We start from the raw sequence: 6,000 nt of genomic DNA, 5'->3' as shown, positions 1-6,000 counted from the left end.
AACATGAGAAAATTATTTTTATCTAGAAAAAAAAAATTATGATATTTACCATTTTCATGCTTATAACTCATATATTCTCTACCATTTTCTTTTTCTATTTATATATTTGTATTTTATAGCTCTTTTAGTTACAGAAATTAACATTTTGAATTATTTTTTAGTTAGTAAACCATATAATTGCTGTACAAAAGGTACAAATACACAGTAAATGACACCTAAAAACAGCTGTACCTCATACATAAACAACAAACCCAAATCTCTTCCATTATTTAACATTTTAAAGTTATCCAAGATAATTTCGAGTAAGTTTCTTATATTCCATCAATGTTGCGAAGAATCACGATGGAGACCACCTTTATCGCAGATAATGAAAAATGGTACCTTTATCGCAGATAATGAAAATTGGTGAAATCAAACACCATGTCAAGTCTGCAAAATCAAATCAGGACTTCCTGTAACAAAATTTGTAAAAAACCATTATTCAAAAGAACATTGAAGAAATTCCGCTACTTACATGGTAAATTTTTATATCTTTTCAATTTTCTTTATTTTATAAAGTATAATACTTTTTCAGAGTAATCTTTTGTTTGTCTTATTCATATAAAAGACAAGCAATTCATCACTGAAAACAAGTGAAAATGAATTCTTAATGGTAAACATTCATATTTGTGCAGAACTTTAAAAACACAACATGTTATGTTCATTTTAAAAGCAACACATATAAAACTATACATAATTTTACAAAATACATTATACAAGATGATAAACAACAAAATACAACTAAAAGTGATTTTCTTTAGCTTATTTAGAATCAAGAAACAATTACAATTCAATTTAGAGGAATAGATGCAAGTCCATATATCCAAAAATAATCAAATAAGTTAGTTTGGTTATAAGCAAACTCACATGTCTATATAGAATAATCTATATTTATTTTAAGCATAAAAATTATTAAATGATTAAAAATTATAAATAAATTAAAGAAATATATTAATCATTTAATATGATTTGTATTTTATAAATATTTATACACATACATGAGCATGTAAAATCATATAGTGTAATTGATACGAAAATGTGTGTCGTATTGATTTAGAAAGTAGTGTATATATACAAGGGGTGGAATTTTAATTCTAAGAGGATGGATAACTACAATATGAAAGTTATCCTTATTAAGTTCAAAAAAAAAAAGTTATCCTTATCTCTGATTAATACCTTATCCCTATATGATGCTTTGTCTAAAAAGATGTTTAACAAATTATTTAGTGTTTAAATTTGTGTGTGTCACATCATGATTGATTGATAACTTAATAGAAATAAATTACTTTAATAACCCCTATAAAAATATAACAGAAAATGGTTTTCTAAAATAAAACAAAAATTTCAAATTATGATATTTACCATTTTCATACTTTCTATCCATAATGCATATATTATCTACCATTTTCTAGAAGATCCCTTCCTTTATATGTTTGTATATTATAGCTTTTTTGGTTAAATAAATTAACATTTTGAATTAATTTTTAGTTAGTAAATAATAAAATTACTATATAAAAGATACAGTACACAATAATGACACCTAAAAACAGGTGTACCTTTTGTATATATACACTAACAATATATAAACAACAAACCAAAATCTCTTTCCATTATATAACATTTTAAAAAAAATTAAAGATAATTTCAAATGGGTTTTTTTCTATTCCATCGGTGTTGCAGTTCCAAAACCACCGCGATTGATGAAGAAGCATCCACACGATGGAGACCACATTTACCACCGATAATGGAAGATGGTGAAACCAGTATTGAGCATCATGTCAAGTCTATAAAATCAAAATCTAAAATAAAAACTACTTTCAAACGGATATTGAAGAAATTTCGCTAGTTAAATGGTAATTTTTTTAAAAAATTATAATTTTCAATTTTAGTTATATCATAAATTATAATACTTGAATTTTTTGTACATTTGAAGTTGGAATCTAATTTCTTTTAATGATATTCTTCTCTTAGAAATGTATTATGCTTATGGTTTTTTTTGTCCCTTTAAATGGCCATAAATTTGTTTGTGTATTACTTGTTAGGTAGGAATTTCACAGTGATGGATAGAGCACAGCCCAAAGTAATTTTTTTTTTTTTTTGCATTTCGGATATTGATGTCTAATATGTCATATTATTTAGTAGTGTATGCAAGTATCCTTCGTGTGCCCAAGTTTATGTAGTGTATTGTACAAGATTAAATGATTTATAATTCAGTAAATGTCTTCGTGTGGAAAGGAACAAGTGGGTCAATGCTACTCCGTCTTTGTTGCCACACCACCAAAAATCTAAGTTCAAACCTGGTGCTAGTAGGACATTTTTCCTCATATGGGGTGTTCGATTATTGAGCAAGCCTGTTATGGTTCAGTTAGGGGTGGGCATATCGGTTTAGTTTTGTAAAACTCAACCCAATCAAAACCGAAGTAGCTTTGGTTTGGGTTTGGTTTGAGTTTAGTTTGGATTAAATTTAGTTCGGTTCACTTTATTATTGTTGCAGGCACGGAAGCTGGGTCTATGGGTTGAATGGTCGATGGTTCGATCTTATCGGTAAGGATGAAGACCGGATGGAAAGATGGTGAAGATGACCAACTTGCTGTTCCTTTGAATCCAATCTAACCTGAAAATAAATGAAGAACAATGAGTTTATGAATAATTAAAAATAAGAACATAAAATGAAAAGATAGAGGGATGGAATGATTGATGAATAGTTGTTTGAAGATGGATGATGGAGGGATGATGTTGGATAGATAATGATTGACTCTCTCAATCCATGGGTGTTGATTGAGTCTTTCAATATGTGTCTCAAGGCTCCTGAATCTCTCAATGAACCTATGAACCACGATCTCTATAGTCTCCTAATGTACCTCACACTTAGAAGCTAAAGAACAACTCAAAGAACACTCTTTGACTGAAAATACATATGTATACTTTTTTTATTGATTGAAATGTGAATCTAAAATGTACAAATGAGTCTGTTTATATAGAGAATGACCTTAGACATAGACCAAACGGTCATATGAAAAGAAAGGAAACAAAAATAAACAAAAGACTGCAATGGTGCTGATCATGATCGAAATTTAGCCGTTGGAGAGATAGTTTTGGGATTTTGTCTTGGCTTGAGTTCCTTTGAATCTGGATGGTTTAAGGGGATAAAATAACTTCTTTGGAACCTTCCTAGGAGCTTGATAAGTGCTGATCTCGTCCATAAACTGAAAGCAATATAGCTGTTGAAGTTTGAATGCTTGAGACTCCAAATAAGGTAAGTGTGGCCAAAAATAGATCCTCCTGATCATGTGGACTCTGGTGCATGGTAAGAACTCTTCTACTCCTTCTTGATCATTGGATATACTTCCCAGATGATTATAAACCTCTCCTGGTCGCCATTGTTTGGTTTGACTAAGATTGAACCGGTGAGACTCCAAATTAGCCAATTGCAGAACTGGTTTGACCGGTTTAGAGAAATGGGCCATAACTCCATATTTCCGTGGACTTTTCTCCTCATTCTTGGCTTGTTGGAAATATAGGTCCATCTTGAATTCCATGAGTTGTTTTTGGTCAGAACGCTTTTTTATTGGGCTTGCAGAAACTTCTAAACTCGGATACTCGCAGATATACGGGCTGGGGAACCTCCAGTTTGTAAAATTCATATCTTTTTGGTAAGAGTAGCTTTGACGATGATTTCAATTGTTCCTGGCTCCTTGTTGAGGTAGAATGTATGAAAATTGGTTTCATGGCAAAATTCTTCTTGGTTGGTGAGATACGCCGTTTTGATGAAACACATATCCTGGTTGGTCCTTCAGTTGGCTGAATGGTGCATCCGGTTGGCCCCTGGTTCAGGTGTGGTTTCTGTGCCTATATCAATTATGGTTTGGTTTTTGGTGTAAGTTCGGTTTGGTTATGAAATATGTTGGTGACGAAGACTTGTAAGCATTCCAGAACCGTTTAACTAATAGAGTATTTGCATCTACTTTAGTCTTTATTGGTCCTAGAAAAACGTATATATGTTAGATAATCTTACTTTTAGAAAGTTGAAATTGGAGAGTCTACGATGAATGAGAGACGTCGACAACTTTAGAAGATTATACTTTTTAGGTTTTGTTTTAAGTACAATCTTTAGATACTACGTATTAGAAGTAAAGGGAAAAAGGAAAATGTAGCTCTAACTAAATAATTTCACAATATGTTAATATATATATATATATATATATATATATTATTTATTAATATATAAAAACATATTGGGTTATCAGTTTGGTTCGGTGTTTAAGACCAAACCAAACCAAACCATTCGGGTTGAGTAAAACATGAACCAAATGGGTTATGTAAAGAACAAGGTTTGGTTTGGTTCAGTTTAACTCCGGTTGGGTTGGTTCTGTTCGGTTCGGTTTGGTTCATTTCTTATTGGTTTTTTCCCACCCCTAGTTCTAGTGACGACGATGCTGGAAAGTAGGGGTGGGAACTTCAGTTATTTTATTGGTTCGGTTTGGGTTCGGTTTGGTTAATTCGATTATAGATTTTTTTTCAACTGAAGTAAACCATAATTAGTTTGGTTTGGATCGGTTTCGGTATTTTTTGTATTCAGTTTGGTTTGTGTTTCGGTTCGGTTTGGTTTGTATTCAGTTTGGTTTGTGTTTCGGTTCGGTTTAATCGGGTTCTTTTAGTTTATTTTTTTAAGAGAAATAATATTTTAAAACACATGGTCATGAAATCGTCATGTTGGTGAATATGAAAAATTAAACTTTGTAAACTAATTCCAATATAAAATAAAAATAAAAACCTTTAAAACACAATACAAAAAGTTTATAAAAACTTAATCAAATCAAAGTTAACTAAAGTAAATTAAAAAAATCATTAATAATGCTTCTTAAAAATAAACTATGTAAGTTAAATCTAATATAAAACTGAAACAAAATCTTAACAATGTTCGGTTTTTAGTTTTCTATTTACTTTAGCTAAGTTTGGTTTGATTGTGTCTTATAAACGTTTTTGTGGGTTTTCAAGATTTTTTGCTTCTTAAAAATAAATATGTAAACTAAATCTAATATAAAGTTAATAGTGACTTTAGTGTTAGGATTTTAGTATATTGTATATTGCTAGTATGTTTAATTCAAATAATAACAAAAACACATTGGTTTCTTGGTTCAGTTTAGCTCGGTTCGGTTTGGATTAGTTTCGGTTCGGTTTGTTCGGGATGGAAAAATCTTAAACCAAACTATTGGATAATATACTTTGGTTTGGTTTATATCGGTTTGACTCCGTTCGGTTTGGTTTGACTCCGTTCGGTTTGGTTTTTTTACCCACCCGTACTAGAAATAAAAGGGTGTATTTGTGTAAAAATTTTTGAGAGAAGAGCTTCCATATTCGTTGACACAAAAAAAAAGAGCTTCCATATTAAATGCTGGAGAAAAAATAAATTACAAGCTCACTGAACTATAGTTTTATGGCCAAGCCTAATACATTATCATAACCAACAAATACAATTGATATAGGAACATACCAATAAATAATCAAAACTGGCAATTAACATATTTCTTTGAGCCAGAAATTTAAATGGGCTCAAGCCCAATATCATTGGGTTAGATGATCCTTCGACAATTCGATGTAGTCGATGCATATGAAGAGATTGAAAGGGTAACCACAGAAAATGGCCGGATCTTAAAGGCAGGAAAGCTAAGATAGCTTAGAAGGATAGAAGGAGGGAGGATTAGGATTAAGGCCACTGAAGGAGACAAACTTGGTATGCTGTTTAAAACTAATATGGTGAATTCTCTCATCTCAATCTCTCTGGGTGAGTTGGATCAAAGCATGTCTCATCAGAAAAGGTTCGATATGGATGATAAAGGAAAGCACCCAAACCGGTTCGTGGACGTGGAAGAAGATTCTGAAATATAGAGAAATAACTAAACAACTTTATCGAGTGGAGGTTAAAAATGGCAGAAGAACATCATTTTGGTATGAATCTTG

Source organism: Brassica napus, chromosome C4 (assembly GCF_020379485.1).
Source record: "Brassica napus cultivar Da-Ae chromosome C4, Da-Ae, whole genome shotgun sequence".
NCBI lineage: Eukaryota > Viridiplantae > Streptophyta > Magnoliopsida > Brassicales > Brassicaceae > Brassica > Brassica napus.
The sequence above is the reverse complement of the archived record's forward strand: the minus strand, read 5'-3'. Positions refer to the sequence as shown.